Here is a 24,706-nt window from a genome sequence, read left to right on the forward strand (position 1 = left end):
GACAGAGAGACTCCACCCACAGCAGGGAAGGAGAGTATGCCTGGCTGGTCCAGCTGCAGAAAAGAAATTTTCCCGATGAAAACTGAGGATGCTGGACATCTAGGTACCATTTCCCACTAGCAGAACCTGGGAAAAGTCCCTAATTCTCCTGAGACTCCATTTTACTCCTGGACAAAAATGAGATAAAGATAACAACGGTGTCCACTCCCCATGCCTCAAGGCAGCTGTAAGGCTGCAGTGTGAGGGTGCAATTTGTGTGCAGCTGCCGTGTAAACAGTGAAGTGCTGTTCCACTGCAGGGCCTGTTGTCTTGTTTTGCAAAGACCTGCTCCCGCTTGCCGTCCGTGCTGGAAGACGCACAGGCTTGGGATTCGCGCAGGGTGGTTGGGAAAGTATGAGGCGGGAGCCGACACTCCAAAGTAGCTAAGACTCTCGAATGTTGGCTTCATCTGTCACATTTCCGCACACCTTATCTCATTTGTGTTGTTCTAATGGTCTTCCTAGGTCGCTGAACGAGGCCACTGCTCTCTTCCTTTTGGAGGTATAGTTACACCGACAAGGGGAGCAGGACCTAGGTGGTGGGAACAGGATGTGACCAGAGATTTTCCTGACCTCCTACCTTCGTAGGCTGGGCAGTGTTATTGACCTACACTCCAGAAGAGGACATCGATTTTAGGCTCTATCCAGGCTCCCAGACATTACAGGCTCATAATCTACTGTACCCATAAAACTCAAGTCAGAAGCAGGGTCTATTCCCTGCCTCCCCTCACCCAGAGCACCCTTGACTTGTTACCCCTGAATTCGCTAAGACCCCATCTCCTCAGCTGAGACCAATGGCAAAGGTGACCCATAAAATAACTGTTCCACTGGGGAGACCGGACTCTCCAGCCTCCTGTAAAAGATTCAAAGTTACAGAATGTGTGGTCACGCAGAGCTGGATGAGAATGACGAGGAGACCATTGCCAGCATAATGCCAGAAAGGATTTGCTCTAGAGCTGTCCATTGCTCCCTAAGACTGCCCCCTCCAGAGGTGGCAAACTGTCTGGAGACATTCAAACAAGGTTAGGGAACATTTTCTCTTGCATTTCAAGAGAGGTTCTCTTGATCAGGTGAAAATGTAGATATAAAAAATCTATACTATAAAGAATGGTTAATACATGTGACCATACCATAATTTATGTAATAATTCCTCTTAATTATATAAGACTGAGCTCTTCAGCAGGTGTTCTCGCGTATTCATACATGGTCTTAAAAGCTTTGCTCGAGGCCACTCAGCTGGTGTCTCCATCTTCCTCACATAAACACGAATGCTCCCTCACTCACCTAGGCAGCTGCTTGGTGGGATGGACTATGGGGGAGGCCTATGGAAGCTGCACCCCAACACCTGAGCCCTAAGGTCAAGGGTACTAATACACACCACTTCTCCAGCACTTGGCACAGAGGTTGAGATTGCAGCCCCTAATTAAAATTTGTTGGGAATTTTCAGAATCGTAGACTCAAACCCATGTGTTCACACACTAACCAGTCCTCCTTGACCGGAGGCTGTTCAACTCATCATCAGGGAAGTTGCTCAGAAGTTCACTCCTGACACAAATTTATGATCCCTGTTTCCTTCCTTCCATTCATGTTTCCTCCCTCCCTCCCTCTCTCCTTCCTTCCTTTCTACGATTCTATCAATAAATATAAACCCTTGACTAAGTCCCAGTCCTACTCTATGGATAGGAAGAACACGGTTCCCTGCCACTGTGATTAAAGGCTTAAGAATGAACATAATTGGACAACAAAATAAGGATGCCTCAGTTCTGTGATGGTGATTGATCAATGCTATAGGAATCCACTGGTATTAAGTGCAAAGGAGATCATATCAGAAATCCTTGCAATTACCAAATTCAGTCTTCTGAGAACGTTTACCATATCGTACTTTCAAGATCGGTGAGAATTTCTAAGAAGGGCCAACAGTGGCCTGGCCCTTGAGAAACAGTGTTAAAAATTAGAAGTAATTCTGGGGACCAGGTCTTGCTATTTAAATCATTTTTCCTTGTAAGCAAGGATTTATGCCTCCCAGCCTGTGAGGCTACTTTCATCAACAGGTGCTGGCACCCACCAGTGAGGAAGACAATCTCCCTGCTCTCATGGTCCATGGGGACTAGTGTGAACAACTTTCAGCCTACCAGTGTGTTGGACTTCCCACCATCATAGTGGACAAAGGCAGGCTTTTTGGCTGGCATGACACTGTTTTCATCGACAAACAAACAAAACAAAAAAACACAAAATTTTCAGTAAGTTTTTTTTGTTTTTGTTTTTGTTTTATCAGTTGGGAAACCAGAGCAAATGGCTGAAAAACCAAGGAGAGACAAGTTTGGTTCCATTAGACTCTTTTATTCTCCTCTGGCCCGCTGAATGTGCATAGGTGAAAAAAAAAAAATCAGAGGTCTGGATGTCAGTAGCTAGCCACCTTCTAGAAGAAAAGGGGTCGGGGGAGTTAATCTGTTATCTGGTGTTTCTGTAGCTGTAAGTAACAACTGCTTTGGTTTGCTACGATTCAACTTCAAGACACGTAGAAATAAAAGATATTTTCGAAGGAAGAGAACACTTTTTGTGGCAAGAGAGCTATAAAAGAAGGGTGCATTCTAAGTTAGAGTGACAAAGAATTGGTCTCCGAATCCTTTCAAATACTAAAGAAGGTGATGCTCGCGGAGCATTTTCGATGTGCTCAGAACTCTTCCAAGAACACCTCGGTGCCTTAACGCATTTAACCCTCAGACAAGCCCAGTTTCTGCTGTGGGGGACTCGTGGGCAGGTGTGCCCACCAAGAATTCTGGGATCCTTGGCTGTACAGGAAATTTTGGGCTTCCTAAGGAGGGTCTTCCAATGAGACCTTCAGGACCTCCTCGTTATTTTCATCAAAGTTTAGTGAAAATCCATCCACGGTGGAGGAGGGGAGCACGGTGGCAGGAAACAGGTCTGGTTTTGTGACCACAGATGGCTTTAACCTTCACTCACCTTCCTATGATATGGGTGGGGAAAGTCACAGACTCGCACAGTGTGCTCCCAGGTGTTTAGGTATATAGGAAACAGCCCTAAAAGAAATCTTCCCGGGGGCTGACAGCGTCCCAGGGACCTGTCCTTAGGTCAGGTGGGAGGCCTGTCCTTTGTCACAGACCACAGTGCCTTTTATTGTAAGGGCAGGCTTTTTGAAGGTATTTTTTTCTTTTAATTCCAGCATAGTTAAAATACAGTGTTATATTAGTTTCAGGCGTGTAGTACAGTGATTCAACCATCCCATACATCACCCAGAACTCAGCACAAGTGCTCTCCTTAATCCCCATCACCTTTTTCATCAACCCCCCTCCCTCCTCCCATCTGGTAACCTCAAAAAGTGAAAAATAGAACTACCCTACAATTCAGTAATCACACTGCCGGGTATTCATCCCAAAAGCACGAAACAAAGGGATCCATGCTTCCCTATGTTTATAGCAGCGTTATTTACAGTACCCAAACTATGGAAGAAGCAGCCCAAATGTCCATCGGCCGAGGAATGGATAAAGACGATACGGTACATATAGACCGCGGAGTATTAGTCAGCCACGAACACGAATGAAATCTTGCCATTTGTTTTTTTTTTTTTTTTAATTTTTTTTAACGTTTATTTATTTTTGAGACAGAGAGAGACAGAGCATGAACGGGGGAGGGCCAGAGAGAGGGAGACACAGAATCCGAAACAGGCTCCAGGCTCTGAGCTGTCAGCCCAGAGCCCGACGCGGGGCTCGAACTCACGGACCGCGAGATCGTGACCCGAGCTGAAGTCGGCCGCTTAACCGACTGAGCCACCCAGGCGCCCCGAAATCTTGCCGTTTGTAAGGACACCGAGGGAGCTACAGACTATAATGCGAAGCGAAATAAGCCAGGCAGACGAAGACAAATCCCGTATGATTTCACTGATTTGTGGAATTTAAGATACGAAACGGGGAAAACAAGTATTGTGAATGACCCTTGTCCTGGCCATGCTTCCCAGGCCAATTGGAGAGGCAGAAAGGAGGCGCTGTGAGACTTGACTGACCATCAGTATGTACCAGAGCTGGAGGTTCAGTCCTTTTGCGAGGACAGATTGTTGACATTCGTCTCGTGGCCCTTGCTCCACCCTTTTGCACTCTTGTCTTGCACACACACACCCAGAGCTTCTCTGCAAAGAGCCCATATCTAGACAGAGTGCTCATTCCTTTGATTAAGCACCAGGATACACGTGAGAGTCAACATTGTTTGCAAAATTAACCCCCAGTGCAAGCAACAAACTTGATAACCAAGTTCTCCGGTCCAGACTGGGACCTGGTCTTACTGAATTACCTGGTTATTCACGACAAAACCCCATGACGTGGAGGCATGCAACTTGTGCCACACCAGACAGGGTTTCACCATGTGGAGGCTGGTTCTTTATTTGGGGGCCTGGTTTTCCTGTGGCATTCTGTGTACCCTCTCATAAGCTCTCCATAATAAGGCATATTTAAATATGAGACAAAGATTCTGAGTGAGGCTGCCGATTAATAGTTCAGGTTTCACCTATGACACGGTCCTAACTCGAAGCCACCGTTTTTGTTCGGCGGAAATGTGTCCAGCAAGGCTACCAGCCTTTTCTGGATCTAGCTGGAGGCAGGAATGCTCCAAAGCACTCTAGAACTCTCTTTCATTTACCTTCCAGAGGGCTTCAGGAAATAGTTCTTATTAAATATTTTTTTTACAGCCATTGGAAAACAAAGCGCCCTATGCGACCACATTAAATCGAAAATCAGAAATGCCCAGGAGGAAATCTCCGAGCAGGTCACACTTCAGGCAAATGCCAGGGACGAGTCAGAACAAATTTCAAAACCTGCTCAATCCTTCTGAAGTCTGTCTGAAACTCTTCATGTAGATATGAATATTCGTGTTGCTGGAAGCCTGTGTGTGTATACGCACACATACATGCACACACACGTGCACACAAATATTCACATGCACACAGAAACACGCATATGCACACACACACACACACACACACACAATTACACACTTTTCCAGCAGCACAAGGTTCCATGAACTCTAAGAATTGAAGACGAAATGACATTTTCCTCATTAGAAGGGAAGTCCCCGAACTTATGTGATAAAGGGGAAATTTTTTTGTTAACCAACCTGATTTAAATTAAAGCAAATCATTACACTTGTGCTCAGCTCTTTGACCGTACGAGGCGCCCAAGGTTGACTGTGAACTGTGTTGACTGATGCACGTTCTCAGCAGAGGCCCCCGGGGGACACAATTGGCTCCTTAGGTTAGGGGAGGCTTTTCAGCTTGGGAGCGCTGCTATGGGGCAGGGTTCCCCACCCCCACCCCAGTCACCGAGCAGAGCAGGGTCTCTGCCGCAAAACTGCCGGGGTTCAAATCCTGACCTTGCCCCTTCTCCCTGAGAACCTTGGCTAGGCCTCTGTGCCTCAGTGTCCTCATCTGTAGATAAGAACCAGTCCCAGGTGGTGGGGACTAGGTGAGCTGATACAGAGGAAACGCAAGGAAGAAGGTGCCTGCTATATGGTTGACATTCCATACACTCTTCTAGTTTGCATTTTCCCGGGAGAATCATAACAAGAGATAAGTCGCCTGATCTGATTAAAATACAGGAGCTGCTCACGCCAGTTCAAGTGGCACCTCCTCCAGGAAGGCATCCCAGACTGTCTCTGAGAGAAGGAGCCTGCCCTGCCTTCCTCTGCTCCGCACAGGGCTGGCTACGCAGAAATTCTACCCCCACGTGTCGAGCAAGTGGGGAAATCAAGTTACTGCCTCGTCTGGGTGGGATGCGTCATAGACTAAGATCCCACGCATCCCGGAGAACCGGCATGATTCCTCAGCCTGTCCGACTCTGCCCTTGTCTTCATAACTGATTTCCTGCTGGGGGTCAAGTTCACCCAGGAACAATCCATGAAGGGAGCCTGGCGGGACATTCGTCTTTCTGACCTACGACCTTCTCAGGCTCTTGCTAATAGATGGTCACTTAATCTGCCACGGGCATCAGACATTACAGATAACCAGTCCGGGCCTGGTGCTATCAGTTAGAGAAAAAAGAAAAAGAAAAAAGAAAACAAAATGTAAATTGTCACCTGCCATGAATATCATCAAAAGCAATATTGGTGGGGTGCAGGGGTGAGAATCCTCAAACAACAGCCCCAAAAAGAAATCCCAGTTCTAGTACGGACATGATTTAAATTTTCATGAACAAATCAGCTGGTTCGCACAAAGGCAGTGGCGATGAAAAAAAAGTAATAAACCATGGGGGGTGGCGGGGAACCGTGACCTGACTGGGTCCCCCAGAGGACCCCTCTGACCAGGCTTCGGTGTGGGCTCCTTGTCGCAGAGACCACATCCTGCACTGGGCTAATTATCTTTTAAAATTCATATCTGGAGCCACGGCTGCCTCATGGGATTAAGCACAGTACGCTCTGCAAATTGAAAATAAGATAGCTGTTAGGAATATATACTTGCCTCTATGATTACCGCGGCAAACAAAGGCAAAACATTAATTTACATCTATTATAATAGAGAAACAAAGCTGGAGATACTCTTCCTTTGCATCTCGGGCAAGAGATGACTTTGCAGAGGTGAAGTTCCCGGAAGAGGAGAGGGTGATGGGCTGCAGAGGTGAGGGCTGGAGGGGCAGCCCTAGGGCCAACCGGCCTCTGCAAAAGGCATCCCCCGCCACTTACTCACCTTACAGACGAGGAGACCAGTTTAGGAAGGAGAGACACGGCGCCATTTCTACCCGGCATGTGGGGACCAGAAAACAATGTGGTCTTTTCCAATCCACCCTTGGGTGTCCCACAAGACAGTAGCCACCAGAGTTTGTTTCTTCATCAGAAGCTCGGTGGGATGGTGTTGAAACTCCTAGAATAACCGTTTTCTGACCAAGTGGAGACTTGTCCCTGAGCGCCACTGGACAGAGAAGACAGAGGGTCAGAGAGGCTAATACATCTAGCCTTCCGGGGGGCTCACATTATCCAGACCCTTTGCTGTGTCTGCAGCAAGCACAGAGCACGTGGCATCCTACTGGCCCTGGATGCCGGCTCTCCAAACACAACCTGTTGGTCTGATGTCGCTGAGTTCATTCGTACCGAGAGCACTCCCTTGACACAGTCCCAGGGGTGGCTAGCGTGGGTGAAGGGAGCGGGGCAGCTGTCAAGATATTTATGGGGCTTTGGAGTCTCGCGTCAAGTAGATCTTCCCACGTGCTGCCTTGAGTAGGACTGGAGAAGGAAAGGGTTCAGGTATAGCTTAGGATTGGCAGACATCTCCTGATGAAGATGTGGAGTCTTGGGGAGCAAACTATCACGTGATGCTCTCTTCAAAGAGCAGGATCGTTCGATGTTCTTCCGCCCGGCTTTTCCAGAAAGTTCCTAGAGTGCATCATGAGTTTATTTTTTTCTTCCTGGGCAAAGATTCCCCGGAGAAGTAGTCACATTAATGTAGTCAGTGGACTGTGTAGGGTGGATGGTTTTGATGGTCACACACGTCATCTCATGTCACCACCTCATATTGGATCCCATAAAAAGTCTACCCCTCTGGCGGCCTCCAAACCACCCAAGGACACGGAACTTAAGAGGGGCAGAGGCTGGATTCTGTCCCCAACAATGTTACAATCATCGTAAGGTCTTGACGCGTCACTGGCCCTCTCTGACCCTCTGCTTTCTCTGTCCACTGGGGCTTAGGCACAAGTCTCCACTTCATCCTACGACACTATGACTAAGTTTATTTGCCTAAGGTTGAGGCTTTGGGTAATGGCATGACTTCCTAGCAGAGACAGGAAAGGGAAGGAGGGGAGGGCACTAGAGAGAGCAGAGGGAGGTGCAGAGACAGAAGGGGGCAGGTGGAGAAGTCTCTAGAACAGCAAGGTTGCTTTACTCAGGTCTGGGGCTTTTGAGTGTTTTATCTAGAAGAAATGCATACAGCATTTACAAATTGGAAATAACTCTGTAAACTCAGATAAGATTGTCCCAGTAATATTATAGCCAGACACAGCTCACCATGGCTTCCTTTCAATTAACTATTTAAATCACAGCCCATACAAACCCCAACCCCTGCTGCCTTGTCGTAATAAAGAAAGTTAGACCAGAGCCGAAGAGTTTTGATTCATGCTGCTGAATACAGAAGATCCACAATCTTACTCTGGGAGCCCACAGTCTAATGTAGCTCTTTGAAAGAACATTCCTTCAGCTGCTGGCAGAGATATCTCCCCCACTCCTTCTTCCTTAGCTGAATTGTGATTCATTATAGATAACCCCTCCTGATTAATTTTGTTTTGACTTTAACTTTGACATTAAAAAAAAAAAACCAACAACCTGTAATCGGTACAATTCTCCCCTCTAACATTCAACGCTCAGCTATTTTTAGCCGGCTTTGGTGTTTGATGAAGAAAAAGAAAAAAAAAATCTAAATTTAGAAAGAAATTAAATTGTTGATTGTCATCAGAAGTCCTGGCTGTCAGATGAAAAAGTCATTGTGTTAGACCCTTTGTGATGAATAATAAATCAGCGATTTCCTTGAAATTCTTATTTAAGTTCTTTCCTTTCTGTCAACTGGAACCATCAGAAGATGGGTTGGTTAGTGAGGCACAAGCTGGATAAACCACAAAGTCAGGGGGTCCGTACAGCCCAGGATCTTTGAGGGACCGGTCGGTTATCTGCACACTGGGATCGACAGAGTAGCATGGTCCAGCTGAACAACGACGGGTCAACAAGGTTGATTTGAATCCTGATTTCTGGGGTCCAAATATTTTTTTTTTTTGGTTTCTTTGGGCCTCAGTTTTCAAGTCTATAAAATGGCTGGACCAATACAGAGATGTACAGAGATGTACAGAGATGTACAGAGATGCCAAGGGATTAGGGATAATGTACAAAAAATCATGAGCACAGTGTGTTACATACGTAGGTATCCAGGATGTGGACACAGCCATCATAATTATAATCATCATCGGTAGTAGTGTAGACAGCTACTGTAACTCGATAATACAGAATCCACAGGGAAGCTGTCGGGAAGTCTGACAGTGGCTTTCAAGTGTGTTCAATCTGGTTTGGCTTAAGGTCAATGACCAAATGGACTTCCCTTTACATACATGAGGACTTGAAGATACAGTCTCAAGTCCAGGTTTTCCTTCGTTTTGTGACGTGAGGCACAGCTGTGCTCCAGATAATTCCCAAACAGGAGCACCTGGGTGGCTCAGTCAGTTGAGCGTCCGACTTTGGCTCAGGCCATGATCTTTCCGTGTGTAGGTTTGATCCCCGCGTCGGGCTCTGTGCTCACAGCTCGGAGCCTGGAGCTTGCTTCCATTTCTGTATCTCCCTCTCTCTCTGTCCTCCCCCGCTCTCCCTCTCTCTCTCCCCCTCTCTCCTCCTCCTCCTTCTCAAAAGTAAATAAACATTAAACAATTCCCAAAGACCGTAATCACAGCAAAAAGTCACAACACAAGTGCAAAATCAAGACCTTGGAGGAACAGTTAAGTGATTGTCATGAAGCTACGCATTAACCTTGGCCGCTGAAAACTGGGCAGACATTTTGTCACGAGTCTCTGTATGTCCTGTTTCCTCCTCGTCCCTGCCCCCTTGCCCTCAGACCCATGCCCATCCCACGGTGATGCCTCTCTTCTCTGAAGCCCCGTGGAGAAGAGGTTGTCTGAAAGAAACTTCGGGGTGGATCGCTTTTGGAACTGCATGGCGACAAGAAGGAATGAATGGGAGGAAGCAAGAAAGGAGGGAGGGAGGAGAAAAGGAGAAAGGGAAGTGGTGTCATAAATCTTTATGGTGGGAGGCATGTTACAGGCAGAGAGCACTGTTTTGCAGTTTCTAAATCAGGGAGAACGGGGTTTTCACGACCCTATGCACAGAAGTGCTGCACACATAGCAGATCCCTAGGAAAGATCATCGATGAATTCAAAGGGAATTTTAAATTCAAATTTGGACAACAATAGCAATTTTTATCACTACAAGCGGCCTTTCTTCTGTGTAACACATAGGCAGTGTTGTCAAAGTTTTCCCTCAGGCATATTCCAAAGGTTCCCGAAGTAAAATTTAGTAAATCACAGGTAGAACTGAGCCACCCGATTCTCAGCCTGCCTTCTCTGCCCTCAAGCCTGTGCCTCCTTTGCCATCCCAGGATCTGGGCATCACACAGTCCATAAACATCTTAGAGGAGAAGGGTCCTGGAATTCACTAGAACAGTGGCATTTGACTTCAGCCGTGGGGCACTGACATGGAGGAGGACACAGAGCATCTGTCCCAGTCCCGTGGCTCACAGAGGGTCTCAGAGGCCCATCTTCTCAAGGCAAGCATCCTGAAAGCTGGCTAGAGCCCCTCACTCTTGCCCAGACCTTGTCCATGTTGTTTGCATAGCTGGGGACACTCTGGTCTGAGAAGAGAAATGACTGGCCTAGGATCACTTAGCCAATTAGGGGAAAGAATGAGCATAGAAAACACATTTTTCAGAAACCTTGCATAGGATTTTTTCATCTGATTGCTTCCTTCCAGGTATGAACTAGATCTCTCTAGACAGTGATCGCTCTGTCACAATGTTTGGATATGGCCATTTATTTACTTCTAGGGGCCTCCATGGTATGTGAACCCAGGCGAGTTGGAATTGGGGTGAACGCAAGTCTGGTTTTCATGAAAAGCTTGGAACACCCTCCAGACTCCCAAGAGGGGCAGGTCATGCAAAGCCAGGTCCTCAGAGGATGGCCCAGGGGCCATGTTCCCAAAGCTTGGGGCTGGAAGCAGTCACATGGCACCTTCTTTGCCTGGGGCGGTGCACACATCCCTCCGTCCTGTCCCGCCCGTAGCTTCGGAGTCTGCCCCCCTTTAGGGACATAGGAAGTGTTCCCTCAACATCTAGCAGTGGGGAAATGAACCTTGGAATTTGTCAGATTCATATGCTCCATGATTTATTTATTTCTTGGTGCTGTGTCCCACTGTAATTTTAATTTATTAAGAAGAAAAATTTCGGGCGCCTGTGTGGCTCAGCCAGTTGAACTTCCAACTCTTGGGCTCAGCTCAGGTCTTGATCTGAGGGTTGTGAGTTCAAGCCCCATGTCGGGCTCCATGCTGGGCTTGAAGCCTACTTAAAAAAAAATTTTTTTTTTAAAAAGAATGAAAAATTTCTCTCCTTTTAATTTTATAATCAGTGGCTTTACTAAAGGACGGAATAAACAAGGACTAATCGTATCTATGCTCAGCACACTAATGTCCCTCTTCATTAACCGTCCTCGCTTCACCTGAGTAATGTCCAAACCCTCAGTCCCCTATATATATTTAGACAGATTTGTATCAACATTGCATTGTTACACTTGACTTCCCCCTTTTTTTTAATTATGTAAAAAAAAAATCACATTAAGCCGAATCTAATTACTGCAATGTATATTAGAAGCAGGGCACCATCAAAATTTTATTTAAATTAATCAGGTTTTGATTTAAGATATTAAATTCAAATTAATCATGTAAAAATGGAAATGATCCTTGACGTGCCTCCAGCTGTGACTTCAGTCTGTTTTCTCGTGAGTCACTTTCGGGATGTCTTGGGGGGAACATTACAAAAATTCATGCCGGTGCTATTTCAATTAGAGTTATTTAGCAGGACAGATGTAAAGAATATGGTATAATTAAGAAGGAGCTGATGACATGGCTACAGATTTTCAGGATTAAAAGGAGGAAAAAAAAAATACGTGAACTAAAGTGAAAATTGACTACTGGCCATGGTGCCCAAGTTCAAGTGCGGGAAGGTTACGCATTCATTAAAGACGGAAAGGAGATGTGCGGAAACACGGGACTTTTTCTCTGGAGCCATCTACAGACTGCTACTTTGGTTTCAACTTTGAAGTTTCATTAACAAGCTGGTACGCACTGATATTGCAATTCGTATCATTCCCGAAATTATCTTTCCCCGTGGCAATCATAGCCATTGACTAATTTGGTTCTAGGGCCATCAGAAAGCTATGAGAGTTCAAATAATACTTCAAGACCCACTTTAAGTCAAATCGAATATATCAGCACATACAATAGTGCATATAGAGATCTATTTATTTTCTATACTAAGGCACATATATTAGGTATGATCATATCAATCTGTTCCTAAGATAATGCTACTTTTTCATATTTATAATATGGAGGGCAGACTACAGAGCGTTCGTAATCCATGAACTCACTTTTTAGAACACTTAGATGGCGTGGCGTGGGTAATAGTGCTTTATTCACGGATGAGAAGACGGGCTCATAAAGGTTGTACAATTTTCCCAAAGCCTTGTATCTAATTGGACCCTGGGGACTAGAATGCACCCATTCGCCCGGTCTCCCCACAGCAATGTACTTCTGCAGTCCATAACCCTCGGTAGCAAACCCACCTCTGGGAACATTTGGTTTTTAAGGCCTCAGAAAGCCCCAAGAGTCAGAATACGATTTTAAAGCCCATTTGGGGCACACCTGATCAGAACCTAAATCCTGGAAATGCTACTACCGTGCTGGGGCCCCTCGTCTGTTTCCAGTGATTTGGCTGTGCTCCAGAAAGGGACTGGGGTAGGGGGTTTCCTACCAGAGGATGTGACTCAGTCGGGGTTTCAGAGTCTCAAATAATCAATATTTCCATGTAGAGATATCATGTGTATCCTTTCATGCATCCACTCTGAGAAACACTGCCTGCTCCCATGGACGTCATCCGGCCCCTCTGTCCTGCTCTGACCCGCCCGGACCCTCAGACTGAGGCTACACCCTTCTGGCCCAGGATAGGGCCAGAGCTCCCGGACAAGCCAGACCCCCTTTTCCACGCCAGTCTTCACAGTATAGGCAGCCTTGGGCTCCTTCCGCACTACCTTGGGCTGGACCCTTGCTGTGGGCTGAACTCGGGTAACATTAGCTGTAGGTGCATAGCTAGAACGTATCTCCAGGGAGGGAATGCAAGTCTGTGTCTCACAAATCAACTTATTTAAAAAAAAAAAAAAAGATCAGGGACTGTGTCTTTTTGGTTTTAGGATTCTTAGATTAGCATGGGGCACGGAACCCAGTATAGGTACCCAGTTTGCACAATGAGGAAGGCAGGGAGAGAGAGAAAGAAAGGATGAATTGGTGAGTGAATGTTTCCCCCGCTGAGTTCATAGAGCAGGTCGTCATGAGTCAGGATGAAGAGTTAGGCAGGAAGCTCTTCTCTCTCGCCATCCCCACCCACCCCAAGTGACAATCCAGTCGAGGCAATGGTCCCACCGCATGGATATCAAACTTAGGTGCATCTCACACGTGTGTCTGGACTGATCGAGGAGTTGTAGGAAGCAGGTGATTCAGTGACACGTCTTGCCTCCCACTCCTGTGATATAAATATATGTAATTACTCTTTCAAAATCACGTTTTACTCTTAAAGAAAAAAAAGAATCAGGTGGGAGGTTAAAATAACTTTTTTTTTTTTGTTTTTCTTGGTGGAAAATGGTCTTTGTCAGTTAAATGGTATTGTTGATTTCTCAGAAATCCAATCAATCCAAGAACAGGAACGTTTCAACGACTAGGAAAACAAAACCACATTTTCTTCTGGACTGCTCTGGCTTTTACATCTTCCTTTACACTGAACTCTAGAAACATGCAACACAGCTAATGGAAAAGGGCCCTGGACAAGGTGCTTGACGTCTCCAAGCCTCAGTTTCCCTCATTGACACCTATTATTTTTGGTGTCAGATTTCAACCTATCTTTATGCTCTCTGCCTCCTCTGAGTAGAAGGGGCCTGGATTTTCACGATGGTCACCTGTTGCAAGGGACAGTTGCTGAGTCCCTACAAACTCTTAATAGATAAGGTGCTAGCGGGAGGCTGGGGCTTAGAAGTTGACCCTCAATCCTCTGGCTCTGTAAAGGTATTGTGGAAAGCGATTTGTGCTTCGGAGGCTTGAGCTAGGATCCGGCTTTGTTACTTAGTTTCTGTGACACTGGGCAAACTTTTTAAAGTTTTCTGATCCAAGATTTCCTCATTTGCAAAATGAGGTTCGTGATCTCCGTCTAGAAGAAAGTTTGCAAAGATTCGGTGAAAAGATATTGTGCTTCTCGGGCCCTATATTTTATCATTGCCTCCCTTGCATAGTCCTTCATATTCCTTAAATATGCCGGGCAGGCTTCTGCCTCAGGGTCACTGAACTTTCTGCTCTCTCTGCCTCACCCCAGTTAATGACATGCTTTTCTCTGTCACTTGGCTCAGATGACTTCAGTCCCTTGGCAGAGACCCCCTGATCATTCTCTCCTGCCACCAGCATCGTCTATGCCGTTATCCACGTTTATTTTTCTTCATACCAGTTTTTACTTCTTTATTTCTCTGCTACCTCCCCGCCCCCACCCCAGCAGACCCGTAGAGCAAGGACTTTGTCTTTTATTCACTATTGTATCCCTGAGATTAAAAAAAAAAAAAAAAAAAAAAAAAAAGTGCCTGGTGAGTAGTAGGTGCTCAGTAAATATCTGTTGAATGAATACCTATGTCTGAAATGAAGTAGAAAATTCACCCAGAAAACACAAGCCGTCCTGCTTTCTATGAATCTTCTTTTTGGAGAGAACCCTGGGCCCAGCAGAAGAGAATGGGACCTTTGTCATCCTGTCCACCGAGCCTGTGCGTGGGGGCAGCTAAGTGCCCTTGGGTGTGAGACAACACACCCAGAGAGAGACCAAGAGGGACCGAATCGTGGGGGCAGAGAAATTACCCAGAAGGAAAAAGCAAGAAACAACAGAGACGGAGCAGGGGTGAAGAGGGACCAGAGCGGGGAGGGGCCATCATGCGTGGGAGCAGCAGCGGGAGACTGAGCTGGGAGGGCTCCCTTGTCACCGTCCCCGGTCCATCCACCCAGAGCCTGTCTTGCACCTGAGCACAGGGAGAGCTTTGCATCATCACCCGTGGCTCCTGGGGACCCCAACTCTGCCCTATTTACTCAGCTCTCCTGGTCAGGGCTGAGCTCCTCTGCGAGCACAGCATCCCTGAGTGCTCCCCCGGAGGCTGAGAGCCCTGGCAGCACTAGGCTGGGGACAGCTAATTAATACTGGAAAGGTCTTTGTGGCTCCTGCTGATTGCCAGGGCCTCTGCAGGTCTAGGTGCGCTGTAACCCGCCCTCTCCCTCAGCCCAGGCTCCCAGGGGCCACATCCTATTCCAAGTCGAGGTCAGCGAACGTCAGAGTGAACGGTTTGCCACATCTTGGCATCAGGTCTGGAAGCTGTTACAAAGCACAGGAGGGAGCACGAACTGCCTTTCAGTGCCAGAATAGCCCCGGAGCCTGGAATCCTCACACACGTCAGCCCATATTAGCCTCACGACGACACTGCTGCGGAGGTGTGTTTTTGCCCACTCCTCTTGAAACTGGGGAAACCGAGGCTTCCATGAGCCGCACGTTCTGAGGATGCCACAGGCAGCTGCATAAACCAGAATCGGGGTCGAGGTTGATCTGATCTCACACGCCCACACCTGCGACCACCCAGCCCCGCAGGCAGGACAGAGCCCCGAGGTGGCAATACGACATTTGACCTCCGGGCTCACGATCCCTTTACTGAAAAGGGCCTTGAGGCCAGATGTATTTCAGAAATCAAAAATTGGCACTTTTGGGGAAGTTAGCATATCTCGTAATTGTACCCTATGTAACACCCCCCACAGGACACTGGGACAGCTCCTCGTGATAGAATGCGTTAATATCTCTGCAGCAAAATGTATGGATAGTCCTGCGATGCGGGTGGGGAGGGGAGAGAAAAGACTAGAAACAGCTTTCCATTCGCTCTGTCAGTTCAGGTGAGATTTTGCCTCCAGATAAATAATGAAAATGAGTTTTTGGAATTGTGGCTATAACGTTATGGGCCAGGAAAGGCTAGGAGGCCAGAGAAACTATTTCTTTTTTTCCAGGTGACAGACAGCACATATGGCAACAGTTTCACTTTATAAACTAGATGCCATTTGCAGGTAGAACACGTGTGCAGAACAGAGAAGTTTCTCTAACAGAGCAGTGGAGGGCAGACTGCTGTCAGCCTGGCCAGGTCCTGATGTTATTCTCATGGCCACATCACCCAACCTCAGTAGGTACAGGGACTCACCCTGACCTCCTCCCGGAGAGGCAGCTTGGACCCAACAGACGCCCAGCACAGGGTCTGATGCTCAGTAAATGTTCCACACACAGTGCCTATGATTGTCATAACCCGGAAGAATCTAGAAACAACCAGATCAAACCTCTATTAACTGAGCAGATAGGTGCGTGTACCCTGGACATTCAGTAAATGGGCGTGCGTTTCTCCAAGCCTGTCTCCGATCAGCGTCTTGCGCTTAAATTGGAGAAGTTTCCAGATGGGTCCCAACCCATGCAGAGCTGTCTGTCTGTCGTCAAGGCTCACGTACCACCCTTGTTACAAATATGGAGGGTGGAGGGAGGCGGGCATCACAAGGACACGGTGCTTTTTCGAAGACTTTGATTCGGAGCATCCTCGCTAAAATCCGGAAGAATCTTTTACCCGACTCAAGGCCGCTTACCAGAAAGGAGTAAGAGGCTCTCCGTATTTAGACCAGTGATCTTACCACAGGTCTGCACACGCGTGGGAGAGAGGCTATTTTGTCAAAGCCCCAAGAACACCTCTTCCTCCTATCTGATAGGGTTGCTACTTCCTTTACGGCTCCCATCCCCCTGGCCACGTGGCCACGGCAGAGAGCCAAAAAGAAACAGGCCGGGTTTGCACAGAGGAATACCAAGGCGGTGATTACGTAACCAGGGGCAAGGCATGCCAGTTCACGTTCACGGGCGGGTAGGAAGGAAGGTGATCCCAGGGCTTTGGAGCAGGGCTCTGACTCTTGCTTGTCTCCCTGCAGCCACGGGAAGCCAAGCTTCCTGCGGAGTGAGCACCCCGTAGCCCTCCCCGAGATGGGGTGAACGTGGAGTCCCCCCGTGAAACCCCAGCTCAGAAAGGATTTGCCGTCTCAGCTGTAAAGACGGCTACCTGCAGCCACATCCCAGGGCCTTGAGGATGTCAGGATCCCAGGCACAGAAGGACTTGAACGCGTAGCAACGAGTGTTCGAACCCTGAGCGTTCACGACAGCACAAACATGATCTCGTTCACTCCTTTTCCACAGTGATGTCGACTGCTTTTACCTCCACGTACCAACAAGTGTCTTGAAGAGTTTTGCCCAAGAGCAAAGGGTTAGCAAGTGGCAAAACTAAGGCGAGGCCTCAGGGCTGTCTCACTCTGGGCTCACATTTACTCCACTCACTAGGTCAGTTTTAAAACTAAAACAGCAGGGTCGCCGGGGTGGCTCAGTCGGTTAAGCATCCGACTCTTGATTTGGGCTCAGGTCACGATCTCTTGGTTCTTGAGAACGAACCCCGGCTCAGAACAGCGCGGAGCCTGCTTGGGATTCTCTCCCTCCCCCCCCCCCTGCCCCTCCCCTGCTCTCGCCGTTTCAAAATAAATCCCCAAAAATAAACTTCTAAAGCGGAAACAACAGCAGATGAGCAAGTCACTGATACATAGCGATAGCAGCAAGAAAACAATTATTCTTCGGCTCGAAGTGTCCAGCTTTGCAAACAGGAGTATAGGCAAATATTAGATGTTCGTATCTGTTTAAAGTGTGCACAGTTCCCTGCCCGGGGTAGACTGCAGGAAATAACTGTTGGCTTAACGTGCAGCATCTAGATCAAAACCTTTCTGGTAGGCACTGGAGGTGCATAGTGCAAAAATGGATGTGCCCTGAACCAAGAGAGGCAGCGCGGCCCCAGAGCCTCTCCGATTCTCCACCTGGTGTGTCCCCGGGGCCTGGAGGGGAGAAGCTTGACCTCTGAGATCTTGCAGAACGGGCACCTGTTCTTGAACGCAGTCGCTGGCTCCTACCTCTCCTGGGCTGAGCACAGCAGTTGGGCCCCCCTCCCCCCCACCCCCGCCCCTGCCTCCCCCTCCAGGCCCAGGATCCTGTTTTGCACAGCCTCTGAGGCCAGCCTGGTTGCTGCCCTGGGAGTCTCTCGGCCACAGGTGAGGTTCCTCGGCCCCAGCAATGCCCAGGGGGCCAATCAAGCTGGGCCTGCATGAGGTAAGATGGAGAGTCGCCCCGTGTGCCCTGGGCTCTCTCGGAAATCTCAGCAGATCAATGTCACTGTGGCTTTTAATTACCCCTCCTAGGCCTCATCATTATTTCATGGCCTCTAATACGCCCAGCAGGCAGCCCTGGGTCCAGAGATAAACAGCCACCCAGCATGACCTGGCCTCCGAGGTGGTGCCCACCATGGCCTCCAGCCCAGGGGACGGTGGCCTGACAAGATCCCGGCCCCGTTCAGTGCCAATTGTGTTGACACTCCGAGCCTCTGAGTATCTTGGAGCCGCCCTCCTTCCCAAAGCACCGGTCACTGAGGGCCCACTGCGCGCCAGGCATTGGAGTTTGGAAGTATGCGTTGGGTCCCCGACGGCTTCTCCAGAAGCCTTGCCCGTCCAGGTCCTTCTGGTCACCACCTACTGTCCCTCCATGCTTGCAGCCATTCGCCTGCAGTGGTCAGTGTTCTTGGCCCGGGATGATTTTGTCCCTAGGAGACTTTCGACGATGCCTGGAGACTTTTTCGTGGCCACGGCTGGGGGAGGGCTGCTACTGGCACCTAGTGGGTGGAGGCCGGGATGCTGGTGAGCTCCCTCCAGGGCCCAGGACAGCCCCATAGCCGCGAGCCGTCTAGCCCCCAGTGTCAGCAGAGCCAAGGTCAGGAGCCCTGGCCTGGTAACAAACAAGCCTCTGAAGCCGGTCTGTGTCAGGATTCTTGCTTCACCGGTGCCCTTCCAGGCCACTCCGGCCTCACGTTTATTCTTCATCCAGTGAAACCGCTCACTCCTCCCTCCGCCTCAAACCAGCCCGCAAAGCAACAGCTCACATGGTCAATCCCACGCGTGGTTATGAGCGTGGTTGAAATTCTAGGACTTGGGAAGGGTCGGAGTCTTTAACTAAACAGTGTGTCAACACTGTAAGAGGGCCCTCTGCCTCCTGAAGGTCCAGGTACCCTCTTTGCATGGGCAAGGGCCCTGTGGCGCTGGGAGGCCTGCACACTCAGCAGCCTGCCCGCTCCACCCCCCAGGCACACGGAACCGCGTGTCCACCTACATGGTTGGGACAAGTAGCTGCTCAAGAAATATGCGCTGCATGGACGTGTAGGCAAGCCCATCCTGTGGCCTGTGATGGGAAAGAAGGGGTTCAGACTAGCTGGTGCGGGGGCATCTCCTGGAGGCTGGGGATGCTGGCTTCTCATCCTCCGACCCTGGCTCTGGCCGGAAGCTGGCTTTGCGGACGCTGGCTGAACGTCACCACCACGTCAAGGGACGCCCTCAAAGATTTCATTCTCATCTCGGGAGGTCGGCCAGAAACACCGAGGCCCAGAACTGTTCAAAGTCTCCTTGGAAGGCTTAGCCAAGATGATGCTGGAAAACTTACCTAAGGGAAACAATGCTTCTTTTGCTCTAAAAGAGAAGGAGAGAGGCTAGCCGACTGGCCCAAGTTCACCAGCCAAGAAGGGAAGGAACCAGGAATCTCCGATAACGTGGGAAAACTCATCCAGACCTGCCCGGCAGCAGACAGACCTTCTTTTTGCTCGGAAGTCAATTCAATATATTTTAGGAGCTCAGTGCTCTGTTCTGTGCCAGGCCAGGGCCAGGACGCCGAAGAACTAGGCCTGGTCCCTGCCTTGAGTTCACACGTGTCAGCTCCCCACACTCAGGGCAGGCCTGGGCAGGGGCCCCATGGTGACAGGCTGGGGGTCCTGTCAGAGAGGCCAGTGGCTGCTAGTGACTGACAAGTTCTTTCTGAATTTTGCTACCACATGATGGATGTTTGGGGGTCTCACTTCAGCACCTGAGTCTCAAGCATGTGTACTTGGCAGGTGTCTGTACCTGGTGGGGTGAGGGGGGACAGACCTGTCATTTGGGGCGAGTCACTCTGTTGAGTCCCGTGATCTTAAATCAGTGAAATTGGGAAAATAGAGGACCCAACTCAGGGTGCTGGTGGGAGGGGGGCTGGCCTGGTGCTCGGGCGACGGGGACTGTGGTGTCTGGACCAGGGCAGGCTCAGAACCCATGGGGCACAGCGGCTGTTTCCTGCTTCCGCACATTTCCACACACTCTTCCTGCTGGCTGCGGTTTGTCCAGGGTAGACCACAGGGGGGGCCCTGAGGAACTTTGCGGGGCTTCGTCCATGCAATCCAGAGCTCCGGTGGGTTCTAAGAGCACGAGAGGAGAGAGCCAGGCCCAGTTCGAGGCGGTGGTTCCTCCTGGGCCACTGCTTGGGATCTACTGTGCTGCCCCCCACTGCATAGCGGATGTCTATAGCAGACGATTCCAGAACCTTCTCTAAGTGTCCTACCAGAAACATGGTGTTACACCTTCTCTAAGTGTCCTAATTACTAGCTTATCCTCTCCTGTAATCCTCATGTCAGAGGAAGCCTCTTCCGTCTGGGACTTCTCCTGAGGTTGTTTAGACCAGGGCTGTCTCTGAACATGATCCTCACTGGGCTGTTATTCTTTCTGGTCTCCAAGTGGAAACTGAAGCCCTGATATTTTTGTTTGGTCAGGAAGGTGATTTGTTAGTTAGCTGACCCTCGATTAGTTAGACTTTCGAAATGGGGGCAAAATCATTTGTATTTATTTAGGAGAGAGTTTGTACAGAAATAACTCCACAAATTCAACTTTAAAATATTTGGAATTTTTCTTTCAGAAAGAGAGTCTGGGCGAGACGGGCAGAGGGCAAGAGAAAATCTTAAGCAGACTCCACACTCAGAGTGGAGCCCAACTCAGGGCTCAAACTCACGAACCATGAGATCATGACCCGAGCTGAAATCTAGAGTCAGATGCTCAACTGAATGAGCCACCCAGGTGCCCCTAAAATAATTTGGATTTACCTAAAGCTAATATTCTTTCAGGAAGGTATTCTGGAAATTTTGAAAAAAAAAATGTAGGAGTTTAGATGCTAACCAAATGTATGTATGTATGTATTTAAATGTTTATTTTTGAGGGGCACCTGGGTGGCTCAGTCAGTTAAGTGTCCAACTTTGGCTCAGGTCATGATCTCACGGCTCATGGGTTCGAGTCCTGCGTCGGGCTCTGTGCTGACAGCTCAGAGCCTGGAGCCTGCTTCGGATTCTGCGTCTCCTTCTCTCTCTGCCCCTCCCTGGCTCATGCTCTGTCTCACTCTGTCTCTCAAAAATAAATAAGTGTAAAAAAAGAGTAAAAAAATTTTTTTAATTAAATAAAAAAGTTTATTTTTGAGAGAGAGAGAGAGAGAGACAGAGTGGGAGTAGGGGAGGGGCAGAGAGAGAGGGAGACACAGAATCTGAAGCAGGCTCCAGGCTCTGAGCTGTCAGCACAGCTTGAACCCATGGACTGTGAGATCATGACTTGTGCTGAGGTTGGACGCGTAACCGACTGAGCCACCCAGTTGCCTCTAGGCAAATATATTTAAGTTTTCCTCCTTCCTCCCTTCCTCCCTCCCTCCCTCCCTCCCTCCCTTCCTTCCTCCCTCCCTTCCTTCCTCCCTTCCTTCCTTCCTTCCCTCCTTCCTTCTCTCCCTCCTTCCTTCCTCCCTTCTCCCACCTTCCTGCATTCAGTGTCGGAACTTTGATATTTAGGGAGGAAGAGATTCGTATTGGTTGAGGGTTTACACAAGGGTTTCTGCAGGCTCATAATACCCCTCTGAGCCAAGTTTTACTTTCCCCACTTCTGCACAGATTTCGATTTGCCCAGGTTCACGGAGCTTGCAAGTTACAGAACTCAGATTTGCCCCAGAACCTTCTGACCTCAAAACTAATGCTCTTTCCTCCAAAGACACACTCAACGAGGTATCCGAAGTAAGTGAGGAACCCGAAGGTGATCTGTCACTCGGTGTTCAACTTCACTAATGGACCATTTTGAACTTTAACCTCAATTTGAAGTTTGGGTTATGGAAGGATACTTCTGGAAGTTTTCTCAGAATGGGAGTGGCAGTCATGGTGTGCCATTTGAAGCTGGGTAACCAAACCCTGAGATATTTCTTGTGGTTCCTCAAAAAAAGTAGATTCTTCCTTATGCTACGAAAGGCACAGACTGAACTCTGGGGGTCCCTGGTTGAAATATGGGGATCTGACTGAGCTCTGGTGGGTCTTGACTGATTTCTGGGGGTCTTTGACTGAAATCTGGGGGTCTCTGGACTAAACTCTGGGGATCTCTGGTTGAAATCTAGGGGTTTCTGACTGAACTCCGGGGTTTTCTGACTGAGCTCTGAGGGTTTCTGACTGAGTTCTGGGGTCTCTGGATTAACTCTGGGGGTCTTTGGCTGAACTCTGGGCATCTCTGACTAGACTCTGGGGGTCTCTGAGTTCTTGCGGTCTGTGACTGGACTCTGGGGGTTTCTGCCTGAGTTCTGGGGGTCTCTGACTAGACTCTGGGGGTCTCTGAGTTCTGGGGGTCTGTGACTGGACTCTAGGGCTCTCTGCCTGAGTTCTGGGGGTCTCTGACTGGACTCCAGGGGTCCCTGACTGAGTTCTGGGGGTCTCTGAATTCTGGGGGTCTGTGACTGGACTCTGGGGGTCTCTTCCAGAGTTCTGGGGGTCTCTGACTGGACTCTGGGGGTCTCTGACTGAACTCTCCAGGTCTCTGGCTGACCTCGGTGTCCTTAGTGTCCCCTCCCCTGCCTGGGGCTGAGTGGGCGTGTGCCCCAGGGCCTTGCCTGAGAACCTGGTAGGGCCTCTCTCCTCTCCTTCCTTCTCAAGGTCTCCCCTTCACATTCTGCAGTGTTTTGATCACACCTTTGTAGGAACCCCTCACACCTTCCCACCACCCTGAAGGTTAGTAACGCTCACACCTTGTTCCCACATCTGAGCTCCCCCGTGAGGCTGCGGGTCAGCAGTCACCTCCCCGGGCCGACGAGCGGGCAAACAGCCCTAGAGCCCCTGAGTCGTTTCCTTCTCTCCTTTTATAACATTAGGCCTCTCACATGACTTTTCCTCTTCCACTTACCCATGTGCATTTATCTTTGATTTTGACTTTTTTTTTTTTAACGTGGTAGAAGTAATGGGAACTAATAAACACCTCTGAGCCACAGACCGTAGGAAAACACGTCCCCATCGCTACCTGTCTCCTCAGCCGCCCTCCTGGACACCTCGACTATTCTACGCCCCTCAAAGGAACACTTGGACTTGGTCGCATCCTATGTTGTTAGAGCTCCCGGCTTGTGGTCCGTTAGGGTCTGTGGACTGGCGCTAGAATGTTCCCCCTTGGAGGAAGCTTAGGTAGAGCAACCCACAAGCCATGGTGTCAACGGGTTAAACACCCACCTGAGTGTCTGGGGAGGTGTCTCCTGGGCAGCCACCTGCATCTGCTCGTGGCTGGGGGCAGGACGTCAGCGAGGCCGAGGTCGAGCAGAAGTCCACAGGGGTCTGGGAGCAGGACAGAGGCCTCTCACCAGCTGCCACTGCCATGAGGCTAAGGTTTCTCCCATGATAGTGGAGAACACCGTCACGGTGCCATTTTGCAAAACTTGCCTGTTTTTTGCTCTTTTTTTAAAAATTTTTTTAATGTTTATTTATTTTTTTGGGGGGGGGAGACAGAGCACAAGTGCGGGCGGGGCAGAGACAGAGGCAGACACAGAATCCGAAACAGGCTCCAGGCTCTGAGCTGTCAGCACAGAGCCCGACGCGGGGCTCGAACCCACAAGCCGTGAGATCATGACCTGAGCCGAAGCCAGATGTTCAACTGACTGAGCCACCCAGGCACCCCTCACCTTGCCCGTTTAAACATCAGTCATCCTGTAGGTACTCTTTGAGAGAGGCCTTGATGGGAAAGTGCATCCTTTAAAATACTAGGCTGAGCAAAGGATTTTGTGGAGGAAGCCCACTCACAGGTCCTTACCAGGGAGAAGCAGTGGGGGGCACGGACCTTGACCCAGGCCGCCTGGGGCACCAGCGGCCCGACCCTGGGTCTCCCAGTGTTCACAGGGAAAAGCCCTTCTCCACACAACCAACATGAGGACGGAGACAGAAGAGGCAGGTGGGAGCACCCATCGTGGCCCCTGATGCAGAGCAGGTACTCGGCACGGACGGACGGAGGAAAACACCATCAGCCCTGGCTGTTTTTGTGGGGGTGTGGTGGGAGCCACGGAAGCTAAGCACTCCTTCTGGTTGGATTTTCTAGAAAATTCTGTCTCCATTTAGGATGCAAAGATCAAGGCTCATGTTCATCTTCCTCCACAGGCTTGCTAAGAGGTGACCAGAGGGTGACCTTATGGGTCTGGTTTGTGAATGCTGAGTCTGCCCAACCCCCCACCCCTGAGACCCTCCTTCACTCCTTGTCCTCTGTGGACCGAGGAGAGAGCTCTGCCTTCTCTCGTGGGTCAACAACTAGCCTTGATATTTGCCACGTTTGTTTATCAATGCTTGCTGTGGAAAATCACGAAAAGCAGGTTGCTTTTCCGCAGAAAGGAGCCAAGGACCTGCTTGTAAGGCCTACTTCCTGGAATCCAGCCTTGGTGGGGACTTTCTAGAAGGAAGAGGCCAGGAGAGCCTGGAGGTCCCTGGGGTGGGTGCAGAGAGCCAGGCCTTCCGCGCCAGCTGCCGGGGCTCTCGGGATGGGAGGAAGCTGGCCTTCAGGAACATTCGACGAGTGTGTGTCCAAAGTGTCCCATCCAACAGGTTCCCACTCATTTGAAATAATTAGGCTGACATCTGGGGGTGATTTAT

This window comes from Panthera uncia (assembly GCF_023721935.1).
Source record: "Panthera uncia isolate 11264 chromosome B3 unlocalized genomic scaffold, Puncia_PCG_1.0 HiC_scaffold_1, whole genome shotgun sequence".
NCBI lineage: Eukaryota > Metazoa > Chordata > Mammalia > Carnivora > Felidae > Panthera > Panthera uncia.